Source organism: Vicugna pacos, chromosome 35 (assembly GCF_048564905.1).
Source record: "Vicugna pacos chromosome 35, VicPac4, whole genome shotgun sequence".
NCBI classification, from domain to species: domain Eukaryota; kingdom Metazoa; phylum Chordata; class Mammalia; order Artiodactyla; family Camelidae; genus Vicugna; species Vicugna pacos.
In genome coordinates this window covers 11485479-11512027 of record NC_133021.1, presented here as the reverse complement: position 1 = coordinate 11512027, position 26549 = coordinate 11485479, and the positions used below count along the sequence as shown (strand labels likewise).

The 26549-nt window shown below is 40.3% G+C and overlaps 1 protein-coding gene and 1 long non-coding RNA gene across 2 annotated transcripts in view; both read right to left on the bottom strand.

Annotated features, from left to right (window-relative positions):
- FAM107B (family with sequence similarity 107 member B) overlaps window positions 1-26549 on the bottom strand; it is a 187504-nt gene that overhangs the window by 76453 nt on the left and 84502 nt on the right. The window lies entirely within an intron of this gene.
- LOC140691584 (uncharacterized) lies at window positions 10777-12158 on the bottom strand. The gene is made up of 3 exons (XR_012067338.1): window positions 12074-12158; window positions 11830-11897; window positions 10777-11132 (listed from the first exon to the last, which is right to left on the bottom strand). It is a non-coding gene; the product is annotated as an uncharacterized lncRNA (long non-coding RNA).

The following is a 26549-nucleotide window of genomic DNA, read 5'->3' as shown; positions in this document are numbered from 1 at the left end:
GGCCTTTCCCTGGGGAAGACAGGCATCTCCTCAACTAGAAACGGCTGAGAGAGACAGAGCCCTGGTCTTGCCCAAGAAGAAGTCAAACCACGTGGGAGACACAGTTTAAGAAACAAAATTGCTCTACACAGAATACAATTGAAGATGAAATGGTGCATTCTGTCTCTGTCACTCAGTACAAGTAGCCCCCGAGTCTGGAAAGTTTGCTTTTTACCACCTCGCTTTTATGAAAGACACACTTGTTTTCACTAACCGAAAAAATCCAAAGAGGATTTATGCTTTCATGAGAAAAGTCGAAAAGCGAAAATAGCGTTCAGCATTCGCTTTGTGGCAAGATGTCATAGAAGCAGTGAGCGCCCCAGCAGGGAGAGGGGCCCCGCCAAGCCCTCTTCCGTGAGAACCACGCTCAGCATCTCAGCGTCAAGCTGCCGTAGTTCTGGACTGTGTCTGTGAGCATCTCTGCTTTACTTTGTACATCCAAGATGTGTCTTAAGGTAGAATTCCTTCTTTGCTTTTTGTCCTCATTTTACTGTACTTTCTTTATGTGCTTCAAAGGTACTGCTTTTTTTTTTTTTAAACCAGTTGAAGGTCTGTGGCAGTCCTGCATTGAGCAAGTCCATCGGTGCCACTTTCCAGCATCATTTGCTTACTTTGTGTTTCTGTGTCACATTTTGGTAATTCTCACAATATGTCAGCTTTTTCATTACAATTATATCTGTTACGATGATTGTGATCAGTGACCTTTGATGTGCCTGCTACAACTCACTGAAGGCTCAGGTGATGGTTATCATTTTTTAGCAATAAAGCATTTTTAAAATTAAGATACGTACTTTTTTTAAGACATAATGTTATCGCATACTTAATAGACCACAGTAGTGTAAACATAACTTTTACATGCACTGGGAAACCAAAAAGTCGTGTGACTTGCTGTATTGCTATATTCACTTTATTGCCATGCTCTGGAACTGAACCCACAATATCTCTGAGGTGTGCCTGTATCATAATTTCATAACTGATGGCTCCCTTGAATTGAGGAAACATGGAAGTAGCTGTCGGTGTTTGAGCTCTGACAAAAATAGCAGGATAAGACCGGAGTCAAGACAGTTGAATACCAGTAGTTGTCCTGGTAGGGAAGGCAGAACACAGTCCATCTCAGGAAGAGCTGTCAGGAGAATAGAAACAAGCCGTGGGGAACGTTCAGGTAGATGCCAAAGAAATAGCCCCAGGCACACGCAAGGTCTGGGCTGGGCCCTGGCTGCTGCTTGACATTTAGATTTTCTAAATCTGGGCTATCTTGAGGGCTGCTCCCTGTATTTATTAGAGGACCATTCCCCCAAAGCACAGACCCTGACCCTTGGAGATTTCCTTTCCCGATTTCCAGCCAGGGGAAACTATAATGACCTTCATTAATTTCAGTTAACCCTACAATGTTTAACAATCTTTGTTAGAAACTTTAATTCCTCAGATTTGAATAGTTTATAAGCAGACTTCTTTGGGTGAGAGCTCAAAGAGTCTTGGGTCTTTTTTTTTTTTTGAGTACTTTTGATTTTCACACTGCAGTGTATAAACATTTTTGTAAAAGTCAGTTTTCTTGAGGTATAATTTACACACAGTGAAATTTACTCTTTTGAATGTGCAGCTCTCTGAATTTTGACAAATGTATGTGGTTGTATAACTGCCACCACAATTATGAGAGAGAACAATTTCATCACCTGAAAAAGTGGTTTCATGCCACTTTGTGATCAATACTCTGCTCCCACCTCTAGGTCCTGCAACTGCTCCTCTGACTTTTTGCCTCACAGTTTTTTGCCTTTTCTAGAATGATGAATGAATGGTATTAAACAGTTTGCAGTCTTTTCTGTATGGCTTCTTTCACTAAATGTGAAGTTTTGAAATTCATCCATGGTTTTGGATGTGTTAGTAGTTTGGTCCTTTTATTGCCAAAAGGTACTCCATTGCATGGATGTACCACAATTTATCCATTTATAGTTGATGAATGTTTCTACATTTTCCAGGGTTGGGTGACTATGAATCAGCTGCTGTAAACATCTCATATAGGTCTCTGTGAGGACATATGTTTTCATTTCTCTTAAGTAAATACTTAGGGGTGGGATTTTTGGGTTGTATGGTATCATGAGTTGAATTGCTTCCCCCTGAAAAGATACGTTGAAGTCCTAATCCCGAGTACCCCAGAACGTAATTTTACTTTGAAACAAAGTTATTGCAGATGTAATTTTAAAAGATGAGGTCATACTGGAGTAGTGCGGGCCCTTTACCTAACTGGTAAACTTGTAAGAGGGGAAGAGACACAGACATGGAGACACACGAAAAGAAGATGGCTATGTGACAACACAGGCAGAGACTGGAGTGATGGATCTATAAGCCAAGGAACATCGAGGGTTGCTGGCAAACACCAGCAGTCGGAGATTCAGGGACTGATAACCCCATATAAGTTTCAGACGGAGTGTGGGTCTGCTGACAAGTTGACTTCCCAGAAGTGTGAGATGATAAATACCTGTTGTAAGCCACCTGTTTGGGATACTTTGCACAGCAGTCCTAGGAAACTAACACATATGGTAAGCGTACATTTTGCTGGATAGGAGCTACCAGGCTGTTCTCCACAGCACCTGTGCTTCCACTCCCGTCAACGACACAAGAGAGCTCTGGTTGTTCTACAGCCTTCCAGCACTTGATGTTGTCCTGTTCTGTTCTAGCCATTCTAGTAAGTGTATAGTGATAGCTCATTGTGGTTTTAGTTTTCATTTCCCTAATGGCCTATGATTTTGAACATCTTTTCACGTGCTTACTTGCTATCCATATATTTTGTTTACTGAACTGTCTGTTCAAGTCCAGTTCTTATTTGTTGTGTGTTTTCTTGGTGATAATGGATAAAAGAGTCTTAAGAGTTCTTTTATCCATTATCAGGTGTATGTTTTGTGAATGTTTTATCCCAGCCTGTGATTTCTCTTTTTATTTTCTTAACAATGTCTTCTGAAGGAGAAAAAACTAAATATAATGATGTCCTACTTACCCATTTTTCTTTTATGGTTTGCGTTTTTGTTTTGTACCTAAATAACCTTTGCCCAAGCCAAGGTCAAAAATATTTTCTCCTATGTTTTTTTCTGGATGTTTTATAGTTTTTTTGTGTTTATATTTAGGTTTATGATCTATTTCATTAATATTTCTATTAATTTTTGCATATGGTGCTAAGTAAAGGTGAGTTTCACTTTTTCTTCCTTTCTTTTTTGTTTGCATATGGATTTGCAATTGCTCCAGCCTCACTTATTGAAAAGACCATTTTTTTATGCATCAAATTACTTTGTTAGCTTTGCTGGAAATCAACTGACTATATAAATGTGGGTCTATTTCTGGATTTTCCATTCTGTCCCATGTATTTCTAGCTCTATCCTTTTATCAATATCACACTATATTATTTGTCTTCCTTGATAATAAGTCTTGAAATCAGGCAGCATGAGTCATCCAACTTTGGTTTTCTTCAAAATTACTTTGGTTATGCTAGGTTCTTTGTTTTTCTATATACACCTTAGAATCAACATGTCAATCTTTTTTCAAAAAACTTCCTGGGATTTAAATTGAGATCATAGTAAATCTGCAGATCGATTTGGGGAGACCTGACACCTTAACAATATTTAGTCTTCTAATCCATAAACATGGTATATATTTCCATTTATTTAGGTCTTTTTAGATTTCTCTCATTAATGTTTTGCACTTTTCAGCCCACAGACCTTGCACATATTTTATTAAAGTTATCCCTACACATTTCATGGTTTTGATGCTATTCTAAAGGATACATTTTTAAAAATTTCAACTGCTAATTATTTATCACTGAATTATAGAACTACAATTGATTTCCATATGTTGACCTTGTATCCTATGAACTTAATAAAGTCTCATACTACTTCTAGGAAATTTTTTTTAAAGAATCCCTTGGGATTTTTAATGTAGATAATCATTCACTGGCAATAAGGAGAGTTTTATTACTTAGCTTCTCTGTTTTTCAAATTTGGCATCCCTTTCAGGGGACTCCATGGAAAGGGGCATGTTTGCAGCAAATGAGAAGAATGAGATTCAGGTCCATATTTTACATGTTTTCAAAGCACCCATTAAACTGATGCTTGATTTAAACAGATTCATTTAAAAAGTTTTCTGTTCAACTGCTCCTGTGTCATTTGTGTTCTGTGACTGACTCCTATTGCAGACTCTTTGATTCTAAGCTCTTGAGTGTTCAAACTGTACAATACACTTTGGATGAAATATTTCCTCATGTGGATCAGTTTTTAAAATGTATACAAAATGGAACATTTTGTGGCTAGACATAAGCCAAATGCCACAGGGCAAGGGAAAATTAAAGCAAGATGTATAATTAAAGAGTTAAGACCAAGGAATTAAAGAATGTAAAGGACAAAAAAAAAAGATAATTCTTAGCTTAGTTGGGCTGCAAGTCTATTAAAGGAAACAGGATACATGGCCTTGAGAATTCCCCTAGACTCCTAGACTAGACACACATGTGGATTTGAGGTTAGGAAAGAGAGGGAGGAGAATAAATAAGATTTGAAACGGAAGGATTCAGATTCTTTGAGGCTTTCCCAGTCGATGTGGGGTGGTACCAGCCCTGGTCCACAGCTTGCCTGTTACTTGCTGGAAAGAGAATACAGACCAGAGAGGGTTAAAAAAAAAAAAGGAGTGGGGGGCAAAAATTCTGCAGGGTGAAAAAAGACCTACAAAAATATCTCGCAGTTAGGAGAAGACATGTCCAGACAACACACAATACCTAAAAATTCATATTAGTTGCTCTATGTCTCCCAGGCACTTGCTCTTTAGGCTCATTACAGAACACATCTCAAATGTCAGAGAAACGAATCCCTTCTACCAACAAAGTTTTTTCACGGTCTTTCCATAAAGTGATACACCTGTTTTTTTTTTTAATCTTGGTTATTCCCTCAACACCTTTAAAGAACTCTGTTTCTCAACCTTCATTCAATGAGCCTTCGTGCATCCACACTGGGGCTGGGCAGTGTTTCAGGACCTAAGAATTTAGAGATTAAAAATGTGTTTGCTGATCTCAGCAAGCTCACAGCCCAGTGGAGGAGACAGACAACTATGCAAATAGTTATGATGTAATAAAATACCGTGATGGACAAACAGGTGGGAGCCGAGATGAGAGAAGCTTAACTCGGGCTGGGGAGGGGACTCAGAGAAGGCTTCCCAGAGGAGATATCACCCAAGATGTATGCTAAAGGGTCTGTGCGCTGGAGAGACTTTTTTTAGCTCTAGGTTCAGGTAGATGGGCAATTAACCAGAGCAGGCAATTATATCAAATAATCTACATCTTGAACCCTTAATTGAATGTGAACTTACACTGGGCATTTATTTACCAGGTTACTTGGTTGTAGGGTCAAGATTTTGTTTTAAGTATATACCTTCTAATTGGAATTCTTTTGCCTTCCTTCCTGTACAAACCATACCCATAACAAATTAACTACACGATTTCCAGTTTGTTTATTTAAATGGGAGCTGGAATGGGGAGGCAATTACAAAGAAATCTGAGTAAAGAATCCTTCTTGATTTTTACTACTTCACTCGTCTTAGAGAATTCACTCGCCCACACCTAATTTGACAGCCATTTGTCTTCAGCAGCTCATTGTCATTCTTTCCCAAGTATTTGATTTGATTTTTGTAACAACCATCCCCTTTCATCTGGCACTCATATTCTGTTGACTTATTTCATGTTTAATTATATTACAGTATTATAATAACAACAGGCATAAACAAGTTTGAAGCAAACGCCTTTTTTCCTCAGTAAGAAAACAATCCAATCTGTAGAAGCAGGAGTGTGTGGAGAACAGTCCATCAGCTGCAAGAGTCTAGGATGCATGGGACTCACCCTGTCCATCTGACAGAGAGAATTCAGAGTGACAGTCAATCCAGGAGGTGGCTCAGTGGACATCTGTTTAAAGGGCATCACCTACAGAAAAGGCACAAATATTCCATGGAGAGTGAGCAGCACAGAGATATGGAAAAAGCAAAAGGAGCACGAATATATATGGAGGATGTGATGAATTCAGACTTCAAGATAAAGATCTCACAAGTGGGTTTTACATTCTAAAGGCAGATACAACTTTCCGTTTTCCCATGATTTTTCTACTCTTAAGCAAAAATGTCAAACTCATCTTTCTCCACAGTAACACTCAATGTTGCCGAGGACACCGATTTTTAGTGAAATTGCCAACATCAGTTACAAAGCATTCTTCTGGGTAATGGAGGACGGTCAAATGTCAGTTGCCAGTGTCATCAGGTACCATGGTACTTACCTCACGTGATTCTTAGCAAACATGAAACAATATAGAGGCAGGTGAGGCGGGTGCCCAACTCAGAAAACACATGGAGGACCATTCAATAATCACTGGTCTCTGAAAAATGCCTGTGAACAAAGCAAACGATCTAGTGATACTAAGAACAATAAATAAAACCACGAAATCCATCAGGAGATGAGTGACGTGTGGAAGCTACTCCAATGCTGGTTGAAAAGACTGGGGAAGAGATGACAGAGCCGGTTCCCCCTGGGCCCAGGAATTGTTCAACCCATTTTATCTCAAAGTAAGAGAAGTTGGGGGTCAGCTCCCAAGGCGCTTGAACGTCCCTGGGTAGAAATCCACATTTAGGCACGAAGTCTGCATGTATAACAAAAACAGCTCAAGCAGCTGACATGTGCAGGGAGGAAAAGAACAGGGGGAGTGGAACCCTTAAATCAAGAATGCAGAGGTCTAGGGGGAGGGGCAATATAGGGGAGAGGAGTGGGGGTAACCAATTACTGGGTGTAAATTAGGCTCCAGGATGTACTGTACAACCAGGGAATATAGCCAATTTTTTATAATAGCTATAAATGGAAAGTAATCTTTAAAAATTGTATTAAATGTTTAAAAAACAAATAAAATAAAATATTAAAAAAAATAATGCAGAGATCTTCTAAACCAAGAGCACATACATAACTAAGTTTATCTTGCTCAGTAAATATTCAAGAGTGAGGCACACTTGTGCTCCTGGTGGTCCACTGAATTAGATGCGTGACAATAAATTTGTTGATCAGAATGTCACTTGTGTGTGTGTGTGTGTGTATCCCTTCTAGCCCTGCCAGTTTTCCAACTTGGCACCAAATCTGTGCTCCATCTCAGGGTCACCCTTCATTCCTTGTGCTTTGATGCTATGACAAGACTTCATTCAACCACACACACCTTTCTGGGACAGTGAGCGGAGCTTGGCCCCTGCTCTGAAATACAGAATTTGTAACTGCTCCAAGCTGGGCCCTGACAATCATGACTGTGATGGCTCTGGCAGCCCTGTGGGGAGCCCATCAGAACAGGCAAACAGGAGGGACCAGCCTGCTTTGCAGCTGTGACATGATGTGCCAAAATAGGCATTCACGTCGTGTGGAAGAGGAAAGGGGGAAGGGACAGAAAGGGTTTGGCTCCTATGGGAACAGAGCTGTGGTTTACAATCCAGATCAGATTTCTTTTGCTCATTTTTATGGTGAAATTCTAGCGACTTCAGAATGTAGTGCTATTGCTTAGAAGAAGAAAAAAAAGTGGCACCAAGGAATAATTGAAATTGAATAAATATTAGGAGTGCCTAAGCTCAGCCCCGCTCAGTGTGACATGAAAAACAAACCATCCAACCCTGTGTGCAGCTGCTTGTAGATAAATGAATAGCAATTTCAACAGGGCTGCTGAATAATCAAGGCTTAAAAGGAGATGTCCTCGTGGAATCTGATCTCTTGCCCACCCCATTAAAAAAACCTACAGCTGTACATCAAAGCAAAGCACATCCTCCTCCCTCATTAGGGCCAACGAGAGGCTGGGGACACTGGGTTCCCCCAAAGTCCTCTTGGGACTCTTTTAAGATCGCAGTGGTTTTGAAGCTGGCAAAGCAGAAGAGGAGAGAAAAGCCACCTCCTGTTACGGTGATGATTTCATTTAGTTTTTTGAGGGCCGGCCACTGCTGGTCACTGCCAGTCCCTGGGTGTCACCGGATTTACATAAGACTCTTTGTAGCTTGAATTAACACAGACCCCTCTCCTCTCCTCTGTCTTCAATATACAATTCATTAGGGGGACAAGAAAAACAATGCTGTTTTATGTTTGAATGGCAGTTTTGACTTTTCAATTGTGCTGGACAATTGTCCAAGAGCTGGAAGACTTGGACTGTAGATAGATGCAAAAGAGCAGATTCCCCACCAACATGTCTGCTATGTGGTTTCTCATCTGAGGCCTTAGCTATCACAGGACCTGACTTTCATGGAAACATTGTGATATTTGAGATGGATCGTCATATAGCATTAGGTGTCTTGTAAATCTCCGAGCTCTTTGGGCCATGCCTAAAAAGTACCACAGAGGACCTGATCAGTGACCTTGAATTTGTGTCTGATCTGTCCTCACATGAGCTGCCTGTGCCTCGCTCCATCCCTTGGCCGTCACACAATAAACCCTCATCTGTGATCCTGATTTTCTTCTGTACCAGTTGACCTGTGCTCCCTGTTCTCATCATCTCTCCCCTCTCAGGACACTTCTAATTAGATATGATCATGGCCTGAAGGTGAGCTTTAGAAAGGACATTTACAAGGCAGGCCCTGGTGAGCCTAGTTCGTTCCAGGCACCAATGACTGCCCCCCAATGCCAAGCAATTTAGGTAAACTGTCATTGCTTGAACACTGCAGTCCCCATTGTGGTCATTAGATTAAAAAGGAAAATTTCCTAAATGAGTAGTTATTAATTCTTAAAGTACTGCAATCTGATTCTGCCCAAAAGTACTTTTATCACAGTCTGAAATTTCCTACCTCCCTATATATTTAATATTATATTTAGCATGTTATAATTAGAATGACTTTAGAAATTGACCATGCAACTAAACAGACAGGAGAGACAAGCTGAAAGATGTCATACAAGCTGTTTAAAGTCGCAGCTCTGCCAGAGAGAATATGAAAAGAATTCAGAGCAGAAACAAGCATTACATAGATTGGTTGAATCCAATTAGATTGTGGAGCAAACAGGGGGACTAGAATTAAGATATGGAAAGAGGGTCACATAATATAATTTGCCCTAATCAGAGGACACAATTGAGAGTAATTACAAAAGAATGAGCATGAATTCAGAGGACCTACAGGATAGGACAATGACCTGGAGTCTCCCGTTGGCAGAAGCCATTAATTAGAAGTCTCAAACATCATTAGTCATTAGGGAAATGCAAATCAAAACCATAATAAGATAGCCCTTCACACCCACTAGGATGGCTATAATTTTTTTTTTAATGGAAAGTAGCAAGTGTTGGGTAGGATGTCAATAAATTGGAACCCTCCTACATTGCTAGTGGGGATATAAAATGGTTCAGCTGCTGTGAAAAAGTTTGGCAGTTTCTCAAAAAGCAAAATGGAGAATTACCACACATGACCCAGCAATTCCAGTCCCAGGTATAGACCCAAGAGAACTGAAAACAGGTGTTTTCACAAATGTGTGTACAGGCACATTCATGGCAGCATTGTTCACAATAGTCAAAAGGTGGAAATAGCCCAAACATCTGTTAATGGATAGACCAATTGTGGTGTATCCATACAATGGAATATTATTTAGCCCACAAAAGGAATAAAGTAGTGATACATGCTACAACATGGATGAATCTCAAAAATATGCTAAGTGAGAGAAGCCAGATGCAAAAATTCCCATGTTGTATGATTCCATTTATATGAAATCTCCAGAATAGGTAAATCCATAGGAATAAAAAGTGGATTAGTGGTTACCTGGGACTGGGGTAGTGAGTAATGGGGAGTAATTGCCTAGTGGGTTCAGGTCTTTATTTTGGAGTGATGGAAATGTTTTACAACTAAGTAAAGGGGACGGTCTCACACATTGTGAATGTACTAAATGCCCTGAATTTTTTATTTTAAAAGTTAATTTTATCTTACATGAACTTCACCTCAGTTTTTAAAAAAGGTTCAATGTGACAGTCTACAGGTGAAAAAAATTATGGTGGATGTCAGTGGCTCTTCATTTCACACCCAGGCCAGTCTCTCTAATTTATATGCTACTGAATCTCTGAGGTCACCCCAATGCACTCGGAATGGAAATTCCACTACCTTGGAACAATATTCCCCAAATACTTGGGGAAAATACTTGGAAAGAGAAATGAAATTAATGTGGGATACTATAATTGATTCCTTGGGGGGTATACCACCAGGCCAGCTTAGAAGAGTCTAAAGATAATTAAGTAAATGCAATTTGTATTTAAATTTTTATATTAAATTCTGTGTAAAATTTTGTGTGTCTTGCATTTGAAATGTTTGTGTTGTCTAAAAGAATAAATGACATGGATAATTTAGACTCACAATTTTTAAGTTGACAAGGTAAAACCCAATTCATAAACAATACTGAAAAATTTTGGAGAATTTAAGATTATATATAACTAGATATGCATAATGGCTATATTATCATATTATATATATTAGATATATAATCACTTAAGTAAGTTTTGGGAACTTTTGGTGTGAAAGGGACAACTGAAGGACTTAGAAATAAAGCCAAATATATAAACTGTATAAATATAGATGCAATTAAAAATGTTTTAAAGAGCTTAGGTTTTAAAGGGGCTTCAAAGGGTAATCAAAGAGTGATTTCTAGAATTTTTTTGGTATTATATTATATAAAGCAAATAAGATTTATAAACTTAAAGAAAAATCCTGACTTTTAAATTGACTTTTAAAAATCAAATATTGATATTAAATAGTACATAAGTCACAGAACAGTAAACAGTCCTTTCAGCTAAGATACATGAACATATATACTTATATGAGGTCTCACAGTAAAAAAAAAGATATAGATCATGGTTCTACTCTTTGATGGAGTTTATCTTCTTTCGCCGGATGCTGGATATGGAGAGGCGTTTCCTTGGCTGAGAATTTCCTGCCCTCCATACCTCAAGCTCAGCGCAGTAATCAGGAATTTCATGAAAACAGCAAGATATACTTCCCTTGCTCACTTTAGCAGTTTGTATTAAAGGAAGCACTTAATGCCCCGTATGCAATGTTTAGACTTGGTTGTTGAGTTCACGGCACCATCACTTCTCTCTCTGTGTTAAAAGACACAATGGAAACAGACTTGCAGAAAAAAAATTGATTTGCAAGACTGACCAGAGTAATCATTAGTAAAATACACGATCACCTACAATGCCTACAGATGCCAAGAATCCCCTCCAAATAAGACATAAAACAGTGCATCTCGACAGAGCTAAAATTTACATTTATATGCTCTATTTAGCTCCCATGTTGAAAATCATGTTCTAAAGACGATCTCTCTTCAAGAGCAGTCAATTATTAAAAGAAAGAACTTTGCCAAGAGTCTTCAAATGCTATTGTTTGAAAATCCTTGAATTCCAACGAGATCTAGTCTGTTTGAAACAATTTACCCAATGGACTTTTGTTACTATTTTACACTAATTGAGAGCCAACAAAAGGACCAACACAAAGCAAACAGAAAGTCATGAATTTGCTGTCTCAACTCTGCCTCTCTTTCTGCTGTACAAATCATTACAAGGACCTTTCTATTTAGATTGACATAGACAATTTTTCCCCCCAGGACAGTTTGAAGTTATTTCATGTGTTTTCCACTTACTTACGAATCTCAGTGTTTTCCCTCATGTTCTGCCTGGACACCCCCTAGTACCTCTTCAGAAGGTCTACATCACAGCCTTCTTCCTAATTTAATCTCCCAGGATTTCTTTCCTGAACCACCATAACAACTCCTTATAGCCAACATCTGTAAAGTACCTTATTGCCACAAGATTTTGCTCCCGGCTTTCCTGGAATAAACTTGTCCATCTTTTACATGAGTTTACCTGTTAGATGAAGGAGATAAATCAGTGTGTAAATTCCATGGCAGAGCTTTTAAAATCGATCCATGTTTTAGAGATAAATTCCTTTTCTAGAATTTGGCAGAGATTCCTCGAGACCAGAATTGACTGTGATCATTTGAACAGGTGCCTGATGGATTTACAAGAAAACTACCCCATACCTTCCAACCCTGACTCTGTGATTTAAGGAGATTCCTAGGCGGAAAAAGTATGACTGAAAGATGATCCCATTTTTCTTCCTTTTCTAACTTCCTCATCCCGCATCCCATGATGTCATAAATAGCTCTGATTGTTCCTTTTCCCTCCCTAATGAATTGCACAATTCCGGACCCACTGAGCACCTCTTCCAAATGCAGGACTGGCTACCTAGTTTTGGGGGGGGGGGGTCCAGTGCAAAATAAAAATGTTTAAAAATGCACCTTGTTAAAAAAAAATGATTGAAGCATTTTGAGATGGTGACAGCAGAGCATCAAGCCAAGTGTAAGGCTCTTGTAAGTTCAAGTCCCTGTAGACCATGCAGGTTGTATATCTGTGGGAAAAAAATGAAGATTCCTGACCATCAGAATTAGAATCCCCTCCAATAGGATTCAGAAACTGCACATAAAAATTATTACATAAAGGAAACCCCAAAGTAATTTTTTTTCTTAGGGAAAGGATGGGGACGAAGAAAGGTTAGAGATAGAAGACAGGTGGATGTGAGATAGAAAAGGAGAGACTGAGGACATTCCCCAGGAATCGAGAGGACGACCAGCTTAGGACAGAACCCAGGAGGTGCAGGACAAGAAGTGCCGGAGAAGGGAGGGGTTCAGAGATGAGCTGGAGGCCCATTTGCCAGAATGAATGGGCAAAATGAATGTCATTGAATCAAGTCCCCTTCAAAAAAGCATGAGAAATTTACCTAGGTCTTTCATTGTGAAACTGACAAACAGAAAATGGCATCTTTACATAATACTTGATAAAACTGATACATGTACTATGCATGGGCTCCTGGTTTTCAAATAATAATGCAGGAAGGTGTAATTCATGTTCAAACCATGCTGAGCAAAACTAATACTTACATTGATACTTCAAAAGGCACTTCAGGATCTTGCAGTGCCTTGGAATAACACATAGGAGTTTACTGATGAATTAAATTAATGCATGGATTCATCCATAAATTAACTAAATTAAATTCATGAAGTAAATGAAATTTATTGACAAATGAATGTATGACCACACCAGCTAATCACTAGTCCACAAATTACTAAATTGATTTTCATTACACAAACGAATTAATATGTAATAGAATCTAATGTGTATTTGTTGAGCAAATAAATAAATGGATGAAGGCAGACAAATCTCTTCTTAACCCCCAGATCTCAGAATTGCGATTTTCCAATCTGAAAACTGACAACTTTTTTTCCCAAGGCTGCCAGAGAAAATACTGACACTATAGACATTTGTTTTGCAGGATTAACTTCGTATTTCTCTTTCATCCCACATATCTAGATATTTAAAACATTTCTGGTTAATCGTTGTGCCATTTTGTGGAGCATAAACAAAATTTAGGGGAGAGATTAAATGAGTTGTGATGACGGAGCCTCAACTCGCACGACTACAAGTAAAGAAAGTGAAGCCATTGCAGACTTTTCCCTTAGTGCTATGACGTGGACTGTGATTTTTTCTCTGAAACTGAGCTATAATTTTAAGATTATTGAATTTTAACTGTTCAATTAATAAGTAATTATCAGTTATCATCGATAAATAATTATTAATTATTATCAATTATTATTTTTAAAGTTATATAAAATAGCTCTTAAGATTTCAAAATCAAAACTCAGTGTTCAATATTTGGAAAATAGGCAGATAAGACTGGGTTTATTCTCAGGACAGTACTAGCTTTTCAGAGGATGAGAGGGAGTGGATAGTGAGAAAGGGGATAAGGTTCTGCTTCCAGTAATGATGGAGTCAACTCTTCCACAGAAAACAACTGTCAACTTCAAATAAAATCCAAAAACAATTACCGAAGGCTTCACGAGTGACCTAAAAGCAGGCAGAACCCAGAGAGTGGTCCTCATTTGGCAGTAGCTGAGTTTCCCTCTTTTATAGCCTTTAGCCTGAAGTCAGATGGGACGGGGTGGGGTTGTGGTGGGTAGCATGGGTATAACAGAGCAGGACCCTCTGTGGCCTTCATGGGACAGACCCCTTCCCCAGTCCTCTGCTGTAGCCCCTTTCCGAAGTACCCAGATAATAGTATCTGATGCATATTTCCTGAGCTGTTTTCCAGATGCTAAAACCACCACCAAAGAAGTTAACTGCTTGATGATATGAGTATGTAGCCCCTAGACCTACTGGTGCCTAAGAATTGATCATGTTAACCCCTGTGATCCTGCCCTGTTACCTCACCATCAACCAATCAGAGAATTGTGCACAACTGATCACATCCCCTGGGATGCCCCTCCCTCACTTTGCCTTTAAAAATGCTTTGCTGAAACTCTTTGGGGAGTTCAGAGGTTTTGAACATGAGCCACCCTTTCTCCTTGTACGATGCCTTACAATAAATGCTGCACTTTCCTTCACCATGACCTTGTGTCAGTAGATTGGCTTTACTGAGCGTAGGTGAATGGACCCAAGTTTGGCTCAGTAACATGGGGAAGGAAGAGTAGTGAAAACTTGAATAGAAGCCTGCCGTCTTTCTGGGATGAAGAGCCATAGGACAGAGGTGGGGGAACCACGATAGCTGGAAAGTGAGGAGGAGAAACATGGGACAAGAGAGCAGAAGGCAGGGGAGCCCCAAATTTTCTGCATAAAATTTGCCCAAATCTCTGGGCTGACCCTTAAACTATGCCTGAACAGTTAGACTTCAAGCAGCCCCACTAATGTTAAAAGAACTAAACAGAGAGTTTAGCTGTTGCTCAGTACCTATGAAAACAGAAAAAAAAAATCAGTATTTTCTGCCAGTGAGTTGAAGAGTGGCAGGGATATTACTTCCTGCAATGTAAGAGACAGCCCCACACAGTAAAGTATTGTTTTACTCAAAATGGAAGCTGCCACTTTACACCTATTAGGTTGGCTATTCTGAGAAAAATGGGAAAATGTTCATGAGGATGTGGAGAAACCGGAAACCTTGTGCACTGCTAACAGAGAAGGTAAAACGGTGTAATTGCTGTGGAAAACAGTATGCTGGTTCCTAAAAATTAGACACAGATGTAATGTGTGATCCAGCAGCTCCATTTCTGGGTATGTACCCCAAAGAACTGAAAGCAGGGGGTTGCACTGGTCTTTGTATACCCATGTTCATAGCAGCATTATTCACAACAGTCAAAAGGTGGAAACAACCCAGGTGTCCACTGAGAGATGAATGGATATACAAAATGTAGTAGATATGTACAATAGAATATTATTCAGGCTTTTAAAGGGATGAAACTCTGACACAGGCTACAACATGGATCAATTTTGAAGATATTATGCTGAGTGAAATAAGCCAGACACAAAAGGGCAAATATTGTATGATTCCCTTTATATACAGTATCTAGAGTAGTCAAATTTAAAGAGATAGAAAGTAGAATGATGGTTAATATAGGGGCTGGAGGGAGGTGGTAGTGGAGGGTTAGTGTTTAATGGGTACAGAGTTGCAGCTTGGGATAATGAAATCAACATGGATCTGAGAATCAAGAAATATGCAAACATTTACAAAATTCCTTATTCCTACCAGACTAACTCTAAGATCTATCAGACCCCAGATCCAAGTCCAGCCCCATTCCCTGACTTCTCTTCTATTGCAATTTCAGCTTTGCTTCCAGAGTGGCGCCAAACCAGAAGGCTTGATGGTTATGGCATTTTTTTCCACTTAAAACAGCTTCAATGGGACAGAGTATCACCCCACCCCCACCCCAAGAAGTTTTCCACAGGCTTCACCTATATTTTCAGCTTATCTTCCACTGAGCTTTCTCCTTTCACCTAAACTCCACCCCGACCCAATACAGTCAACTGAATACAAGGAGGATTTGTGCCTTCCTGCTGTAGTTGACACTGTCTCAGGTTGCATGAAATGACCTTTCTTCTTTGTCTAATGAGGGCTTATCTCAAGATTGAGACTCAGTTGGAGCCACCTCCTCCATGAAGTTTGCCCTGACTGCCAGTCCCCTTCCTCATTTATATGTCCTTCATTATCTTGTCCATGGAGACATCTCTGAGTTCCCATTTGTATCTAACATAGAGCTTGGCCATGGTAACAAGCTATGCTTCTTGAAAGACTTCTATATTTTGGGCACTGTATCTGTATACTACACTATACTATGTGTAGTAACACTTTTATCTATCACAGGAAGCCTTTGAGATGAGGACTGCAGATGGGGAAAATAAGAAGTTGGGTAACTTGCTCAAGGCTACAAAGCACAGAAGTGGTGGGACCAGAATTTGAACCCAGGGCATCTGACTCCAGAGCCTGAACCATTAACCACATACCACACTGCCTCTTAAATGTTGGTCAAAGGAGCATGTACATGAATGAGTGATTTCTCCAGAATGACAGGAAATAATCGATTACTTCATCTGCCTTCACTGTTCATGTTACCACATCCTTGGTCAACTCCCTTTGGATCCATGTCTCTCAAGGGAAAGTCTCGTATGCTTTAGTTCTTCTCAAAATAAAACAGAGGTCTGACCAACTTTGGACCACTAGAGCTCTCATATGAGCCCAATATAACCTGGCTGGGTAGTAGATACCGGATAATAAAGAGATGATTTTCTCTTTAAAACCTGCGGGTTTCCTTTTCACTTGCTGGATTTCCTAGGATAGCGCCTTGTGTAGATCCTAGCTAGAATTATGGAATTTTAGAGCTGGAAGTTGCCCTATAGATAATGCATTCCAATCCCTTAATTTAATGACAAGCAGACTGAGGCTCAGATCAGCAAAGTAGTCAAACTGTCCTCGGCCACATGGCTAGTTAGTGATTCCTAGGCTGGAGGCCAGAGGAGACAAAATACTCCAAAATCCATTGGTATATTCTTTTCCTCCAAGGGAAATGCCGAGTTCCAACATTTTTCCTATTCCTGTTTTTCTTAAATAGAAAACTTGCCTTATAGGAGTTATGATCCAATTGTTTCTTCTCAGGTAGATAAATAACCAATGCCTCCAATTACCAAGCTGTGTAATAACTACCAATTTTGAAAGGCAAATAGACAAAATATACTTGGAGAGCTTGGGGTCCTCTGACCTGTGAGATTTCTGAATAACTGAAGCCAACAGTGGTTCAGGTAAATACAAGTCACTGCATTGAGCACTGTACTTGGGTTAGACAGAGAGTTGCAAGTTTCAGATGCCTGACCTTCAGACCTAGGACTTCAGCAGCCATTGCAGGGAAAAACTTGAACAAAAACATGTGAATTTTTTAAAAAAAATCTGTTGTCATATTACTTATTTAGAAATGAACTAATGGTGCCAGTAACGAGAAAGACAGATGAAGTATGAGAAGGAAGGATATTTCCTCTCCCTCTGTCTTAGTCTCCCCCCCTCTATGTACCTCATCTTGTTGGGGTAGTAAGATGGCAGAACTGGGAAGGGGGAGGCCCACGTACACTGGGGATCAGAAACAGCAGCCCAACAGCAGTAATGATGGCGGCTAACACTTATTGGAGGCTTATGATGGTCTAGGGACTCTTCTCACTTAATTCCCTACTTAATTCTCTACCACATACCTGGCCTTGTGCACTCCATATATTACACTGTGTTAACCTCACACTAGCTAATGAGATCAGTGTTGTTATCTTATTTTACAACTAAGGAAATTTCCCAAAGTGAAACAACAAAACAAAGGTTGAGTTGGGATCCACATCTAACTTGTCTGACTTGGAAGCCATAATCTTTCCCACTTATGACACCTGCCACTGGTAAGGCCAGTCAGCACCATGTGCATTAGCAGACATAAATATTACAGACGTGCCTGAAGTTTTCCTCCATCCTGTAAAGTTAGAAAATGTGAACTTCAGGTCTTAGGTTTGCTTCAAAGTTGCCATGTGGTCTTAAGCAAGTTGTCTGCTTTCTCTGTGACTCCCATTTCTTTGCCTGCAGGGTGAAGTTATATCTGTCCTGCTTCATCTCAAGGCATTTCAATGTCAGGTTCAATAAAAATGATTGTGAAAGTATTAGGAAGAATGCCCTACTTTTGAAGGCATTGATATGGCTGTGTCTCTTTTCTATAAGTTTATTTTTTGAGGAAACTTTTCTTCCTATTTGAAAGACAGGAGAGGTCTTTCTTATATCTCACCATCTTCACACCCAGCTTTGCAAAGTGGGTGAAAAATGACCTCTTGACTTATAAGAAGAGATAAACAGAGTGTCTGGTCTAGGAGGGGCTCAATAAATACTGATTTCCCTACTTTGAATGGGCTTCAGAGGCAAAGCCTGTCAGGGATTAATTATGTATCAACTTGACTGGGCTATGAGTTGCCCAGATATTTGGACAAACTCTATTTTGCGGGTTCCTGTGAGGGTGTTTTTAGATGAGATTCACATTGAAATTAGTAGACTAAGGAAAAAAAGAGACAAAAGACAAAAAAAAAATCAGTAGGCTGAGTGAAGCAGATTGCCCTCCTCAATGTGAGTGGGCCACATCTAATCAGCTGAAGCCCTGAAGAGAACCAAAAGACAGTCCCTCCCCTGAGTAAGAGAGAATTTTTCCTGTATTTGGACTCAAACTGAAACATCAACTCTTTCTGGGTCTTAAGACTGCTGGCCTTTGGACTGGCACCATGTCACTGCCTCCCCTGTATCTCCAGCTACCTACTTATCTATCTACATATAGATAGATAGATAGATAGATAAATAGATAGATAGATAGAAAGATAGATAGATAGATAGGAAGGTAGGCAGATAGATACACATCCTGTTGGTTCTGTTTCTCTAGAATACCCTGACTGGGACATGCTCATCAAAAGTCATGGGGCATCTGTTTGCAACATCCTAAAAATAATAATCAGCCCAGAACTTCTGATAAGCAATTAGGTTCAAAGTTGAAAATCCTGAGTGTGTTCAGGAGAGAGAACTATGCCACAGGAAATGCTCAGTCACAGCAGAGCCCTTGCCTCAGGACTCAGGACACATCCTTGGGGAATTCCGTTCTTTTTCACAACCGAGACCTCACTGTCCTTTCTGTCCGAGGGTACAAATCACTTATTTGGCTACAAAAGGCTCCCTTTTTGCCTTTCTTGCCCTCTCCACTTCAGAAATCTTTAATAAGTGTCAATTCCACAGAAGGCAGTGGCTATTTCTTTGAAAGTCAGAACTGATCCCCGGTGGCTTGGCACCTAAATGTATTAAGAATAACTTAGATTTCTGCTCTGCTTTATTCTCAGCCAGCCTGAGAAAACACAAACAGTGGCTGTCTGATTTTGGGTGGTGCTTCATTTCCCACATCTCCATTGATTTATAACTGGGTTTTTTCTGGTTAACCATGACCGTGGCCGTGACCATGCACACAATCCACCATGGATAGACTCAACTTGTAGGGGAGACAGCTATTAACAAGAGAGCCTGGCTCCCAGTGGGTTTGGCTACTGAGATGCATTTTTCCTCCTTTCTCATTTACTAGTGGAAAATACTGCCTGGGAGGAAAATAAGATAAACAGTCGCCTTTCAAATTTTCCTTAAGCTAGGGTTTATTTTTTTCTTTTCCCAGATCTCAGATAAATTCTTTTCCTGGTCTCTGTTTTATGCCACTTTGGCAGACATATGCCAAGCTCTTAACACTGATTAGAAAGAGTCCATCTGGATGGAAACACAAGGGGAATTTTCTGTTTCATTTTGTTGTTTTAATAAACATTAAGGTTAATCAAAAGAGTTAGATGAATCATTTTGGAGACCAAGTCCTCGGTCTACAGAATGGTTGTAACTTCTCGGCTTTCTTTTCTTACCCTCACTCTATTAGGTCACTCAGAAAAGTGGGTTCACTCTCTTTCCATCAACTCAAAAGAGTTGATGTCTAACTGTCTGGTTTATCCCTGTTTAGGCTATGATCTTGCTTGATAGTTACTTGGGTATGTATCTTACCTCCTCTCTTAAAGTGACAAACCCCCACTCCCCAAGGTTACAGACATGTTTTTCCCACAAGACACACCATGGTCTCTAGACACACATGGAGACCCTCAATTAGAAATATCTGTTGGTTAAATGAATGAGTGAAGATATTTTAAAAGGTACAGATGACAAGAATTGCAGGTGCTGCTAGGCTCAGTTATAATGAGCTGCATGTTGTCATGCATGGCCAGCAGTTTTGGCCAGATAGTCAATGTTACCAACTGATACCAGCCAAGTGGTCCATAAAGATATATCACCAACTCCTCTGAGATTGCAGTTCTCACATAGATTACTATTCCAAGATGAAGCAGGGCATTTCCAGGCAGCAGTTCTGAACCCATGCTCCAGCTACGTGCTGTGGTCTGAACAGACTTACACTTTCTAAAACAGGGCTCTGGGCACTGGAACACGAAGAGGATCCATGGCCCCATAAGGATGACTGGCTCAAGAACCTAGCATTTTGCTAGACTGAGGCCATGTTGTGAGAAGACACCAGATTATTTCCCCAGCCATCTTGGGTATTCAACTGTGTATCGAGGCGCTGACATATATAAGGGGAATTTGGCTTCTGTGGAAAAACAAAGTAAGAATGGGGTGAGAATTAACTCTTCAAGGCAAAAAACATTCAGCTAAACTTTTCCTTAAGAGATTAATCTCACATGAAAAAAAAAAAAAAAGAACGTGCAAAAGCTAGTATTCTTCAAAACAAAACAAAACAAAACAAAAATCTCCTCAGGCACCTCAGAATTTTCCATTTCTGGTCAAAATCATAAAGACAAAAAAAAAAAAAAAGGAAGTGTAATCTAAGGTAATTATGGTCTGATCAGGAGCAAAACAGGCCCCAGACCTTAAGAGGAAGTCTGAGCAGAAGAGAAACAGGGCCATTTGGCTGGGAAAACTGAACTGCTGGGGTCGCGCTGCCTCTCGAAGTCAGAGCAGGTATGGTCCCTCTAGCGGGTGTCTGACCGGGGAGCTGGAGGAGAGAAGACAGAAAGCAGGGGAGTGCTCAGAGGTTCCTGTTGCTAGGGAACCACTTCCTCTGGCTCACACGCAGCCAACTTGAGCTATTCACACATCCCTAGAATAATCTTCCTTCAGCTTCCAAGGAAAGGAACTAGCTCTCAAAGCACAGCCATCATGGTAACACCAGGCAAGGCCTGGCTTTTCCAGGGGCTCCAGGAGAGAACAAGAGGTGAGTGGGCATCTTGTCTTTATTCAAAGAGACAGAAGGCTGACCCCTCCCACCTTTATCGACCTGTGTGTGTCCCACACAGAAAGGGACAATGGCATGTATGCACGTGCGCACTCGCAATTTCACTATCAATTGAGAGTGAGACGATGTTTTATTCATTCTCAGATGCTCACATCATTTACACTTAGTTCTCCGAGTCCCTTGCATTCAGTTCATTTATTTCACAAAGATTTACCGGAGGTTTGGTTCTATGTGCACGGTGCCCAGTGCCACCCTGAAGACAAAGACGCACAGATACAATCCTCCCTTCCAGGAGCTTTCTGGTTTCCTAAGATGAACACGAGTGACGATCAGGTGTGGCGGTCAAGGACAGTAGCAAAAACAATAGAGCAGTAAAGGAGAAAGAGGTTTTATCTGTGGTTCTGACACAGAAAAGGAACCTGCAGGGAGGCAGTCCAGACTTGGTATTGAGCCCCATGGGCACCAGAGACCAAGGCTTCTTCTGTGCTTTATCCCCACTGTCTTTAATATGTGATTACATCCTCAAAGCCGCCCTGTGGTCCAAGACGGCTGCCATGATAGCCTGTCAGCTTCCAGACAGGAAGCAGGAGGGGTGTGCGCTCTTAGGGGAACTTTCCAGAAGCCCATGGTAGTAGATGCTACCTTTGAAATCTTTCTATGGACACCATGAAAGCCCCTTCCCCCATGTTATGGTTCTGGGGGGCTGTGAAATCAGTCTTATGTGTATATAGTGACATTTTTTTCCTCATGAAACTTATAGCATCTCATTATGGAAATTTTGGAAAATAGATTAATTCATCCCTAATTCCAATACTTATTTAAGAACCACAAATATGTATTGCATACTCTTTGTGCTGGAAGCCAGGACTATAAAGGTAAACAAATGCTGTGAGCATTCTGTTTCCTTTCCCCACATTGTGTAAAGCTATGTATCAGTTTTTGTGTTTTGTAGTTGTAGTTACAGTAAATAATTTTATATACTCCTTTTTTGACTTCACAAGAAATCATTAGCTTTTCCCCATTTTATTATTTTTTTAACATTTTTTATTGATTTATAATCATTTTACAATGTTGTGTCAAATTCCAGTGTAGAGCACAATTTTTCAGTTATACATATAATATAGGCTCATAGTAAAAATTTAATTTTTTTAAAAACCCAGCCATAAAACAGTGAGATACCTCTACGCACCTACTAAAATGGCCAAAATCCAAAACACTGAAAACATTAAATACTGGCGAGGATGTTGACCAACAGGCAATTTCGTTCATTGCTGGTATGGATACAAAATTGTGCAGCCACTTTGGAAGACAGTTTGGCATATTTTTTCCAAAACAAAATACACTGTGACCATATGATTGAGCAATTGCGTTCCTTGGTATTTACCCACAGGAGGTGAAAACTTGCCCACCAGCTTTATCCATGCAAAAACCCACATGAAGGTATCTATTGCAGTTTATTCATAATTGCTAAAACTTGAAAGCAACCAAGATGTCCTTCAGTAAGTGAATGAATAAACAAACTGTGATGCATCCAGGCAATGGAATATTATTTTGTGTTAAAAAGAAATGAGTTATCAAGCCATGAAAAGACATGAATATGCATATTACTAAGTGAAAGAAGCCAATCTGAAAAGGCTACATATTGTATGACTCCAACTCTATGACATTCTGGAAAATGCAAAACTATGGAGACAGTAAAAGATCAGTGGTTGTCAGGAGCTGGGGAGTGGGGAGGGAGGAATAGGTGGAGCCAGAGGATTTTAAGGACAATGAAACTACTCTGTGTAATATTTTAATGATGGATGCATGTCATTACACATTTGTCCACATCCACTGAACATACAACACCGACAGTGAACCCTAATGCAAACTATGGACTTTGGGTGATTATGATGGATGAATGTAGGTTTGTTGATTGCAACTCTGGTGAGTGATGCTGATAATGAGGGAAGCTATGCAGATGAAGGGCAGGGAGCACATGGGAAAACTCTGTACCTTTCACTCAAGTTTGCTGTCAACCTAAAACTACTCTTAAAAAATAGTCTATTAAAAATAACACCCAGCCATATTCCCTTGCTCTTATCATCTTCAGTGCACATGTTCCCAACTTAAAATTGCCTGCCCCTCACCTGCTTCCCATAGTTCCCAGGGAGGATTAAACTCCAGTCACCGGCAGTGATTGTTTTCTTAATAACCAGCCCTTGGTTGGCTGCCTGCCCTATGCTGTTTCTCTCCACAGTCTATTCCTAAGCTCTCCTCTAAACAACCTATGCTAGACTCCTTGCCTCAGGATCTACTTCTGGAAGAATCGAATTAAGACTTCCTGACAACCTAGCTTATGCATTCATCAGCCAGCCCTATCGGCAAGGGTGGCTGAAAAATGTAGCTTTAGGCCTGCGCTTAAAATTGCATCCAACACTATCAGACCCTGTGGCTGGAGGAGATAATATGAATATTGGATAAACAACTGGCAGGGATAAGACATGTTCACACGTGATTGTAAATTATGGGCCGTAAGAGGGGTTTGGGTGAGATTACTCCTCAGTATGTACTTCATTACTCTATTAATGGAGGCTATAGTAATGGACTTGGACCTTCCAGCCTAGGTGTGATTTTTAATAGATGAATTAGTGCCCAGACAGTGGTGTGTAGAATGAGCAGGTAAAACCTGAATGCAGAAAGCCCAGTGAGGAAACTATGAAAATAGTCTGGACATGAGGGAATAATGACCCAAAATGTAGTGTGACAGCAGGAATGATGGAAAAGTTGGAATGGATACAAGAAATACTACAAAGGAACTCAATAAGACTGATATAGAGGGTAAGTAGATAGAAGGAATCAAACATGGCCTAGAAGCTTGAAGCCAAGATGAACAGTGACAACATAAGTGGAAATCATACAGTTGGAAAGAAGAACTAAGTTTGGGGGAAGTTTACTATTGTTTTTGATTCTACCAGATTTAAACACCATGTCCTAGTAGAGTTAAGCAGACTGAAAACAGATATTTGACTTCACCAAACTAAAAAAAAAAAAAAAGGTAGACTCTCATTTCTTTACTTCCTCTCCATCAAACATGACTTTGTATGCTCAAGGCCAATTCCAAGAACTCTACCCCAGCTGTCACCTCCTTATGAGAAACTGGAAGCCTAGCCTTTCTAAAGGGCACCAGAGCTAAGGTCCCTGCTGATAAACTGGCTCAAATCAGAGAGATGTAAAATCAGCCCTCTCATATGGTACTGTTCAGAAATTCTCAACTCTGTCCAGGAGATACTTGGTATTTACAGAGTTGCTAAAACAGCTCAGAGTATAGGGCTTTGGACTCAACTAGACTTATGTTGGGATAAATTAATTTTTTTAAGCTTGAGTTTCCTTATCTGCATAGTGTGGATAACACAGTACCTTCTCCATAGCACCGTTAAGAGGATTAAATAAGAAATCCATGTAAAGCACTTAGCGCAGTCTCTAACGCATTGCAAGTACTTAGTAAACGTTGGCTAATGTTATTGTTAGAGATCAGGCCAGCATGGTTATCAGATGCTTTGTGTTCAGTTGTTAGAAAAGAGCAGTTCAGATGATGTGGTCCCGCATATGCAAACACCAAAAATGGCAGCTGGACCAGATTAACTCAGGATACGATCCACGGTTGTAGGAGGCCAGGAGCAGAGAAAGTTGTAGTCACCTGAAGGAAGTGACACAATTATCCATTTTCCTTAAGCCTTTTCCAAATTGTTGGAAGGAACTATGTACTATGAACCCACTTAGAGCAGGGCAGCCTTGAGAAGAACTCAGGCACAGGAGAAAAAGGCAAAATATTATCTTCTGGAAACATGGCTGTTAGGGTTGAGGGCAATAACTGGTTCCAGGTGAACAAAAAAGCAAGAAGGCAAGACTGAAGGCCCCATCTCAGTGCCCAGCATAGAGGCAGGCTCCAAACACCCTTGTTGAGGACACGGACAAACAAACCATGTGACCCGATGAATGGGTGCCACAGTGTTTACAGTCGTGGCCAAATACCTAGAATTGACTGGAAGTCAGGCAAAACATGGCCTGACTTTTTAAGTCCTTGATCTGTTCTGCTTCTATGGCTTGGAAAAAGCCAAGGGCAATTTGTCCCTTTTGTCAACTTCTCTTTGGATAGGAAAGCTGAACATTTCCATGATTACTATACACCCAGGAGCCATGCTTGATCAAACTCTACCTAAAAGGTGCCAGTCACACAGCCAGATGGGCAAATGTTCACAAAGCAGATTTTACACCAGGCTTGCTGAGCAAAGGCAGGAACAGAAGTTGCTTTACTGCAGGCCTCTCAGTGAGAACACAGTGGCCGTTCAGTTCCCAGGAAAGGGTAAGACCCAGAGGAGAAGCGGTCCCTGAGTCCTCCAGCATCATGTGTCATCAGGTGTGAAACGGAATCTACCTCTAGCTGTTCAGCCACACCCAGCCACTAAGTGGTTCCGTCTCCTGGTGGTGCCCTGCAGAGCTGCAAAATGTCTGTAACCTCTATCACTGAAATCACAAGACGCCTATAGTATTAGCCTCTTGCAAAGTGGAAACAGTAACTGCAGGGAGTGTCAGAGAATTGTGCAGAGATCACTGGCCGAGGTAAGTGCTCACCAACCTGCTGCTGTCATGTCCTCCTGTTTCCATAGCAACGGCCCCCATGAATCTTACCTGCTTCTCAGACCACAGGCAGGATGGTGAGGACCATCTGGAGGATGTGATGCCAGCTGATTTTTTTTTTTTTTGTAACCACTTAAGGATGCAGGTCTGGTTTGGCCAGTTCTTATAATTTCTTGAAAGAAATCAGACCCAAGATTTTTTATACAAAAGTTTCCAGTTTTTAAACACTGGCAACCAATTAAAAAAAATTAAAGACATCAGGCCAAACAAAATGCACCTACAAGCTGAGCTGACTCTGTAACATCAGCCATGAGCAGCTAAAATCACCTTGCAGGTTTTCAGGATTACTCAGTTTCTGAATATCTGTGTAGCATGCAGACTGGATATCAGCTCTCAGCTATAATTTGTTAGAGGAAGATCTTCATTAGCAGTTTGCTATCATATTTTATTGTCTCTTTCTCCCATCATCTCTCTGTGATGAAGGATAAGGAACCAGAGGTGTTCTTTCCTAAGCTGCTTTTAACCAGGTTCAAAACAGTAGATCATGATTCAAGTTCACATGGGACCAATCAGTAATTAAGCTGAACATGAGTTCCCACTTTTGAGACTCAAAAATACATGATTCAAATCCACTATTAAACTCTAATCAAGCATGATCAAAATGAATCAAACTATGGCCATACCTAAGCAAATATGCTTTGTGATAGTCAAGTTTGAGATGGGAGATTCTCATTCCTTCTTACTAGTC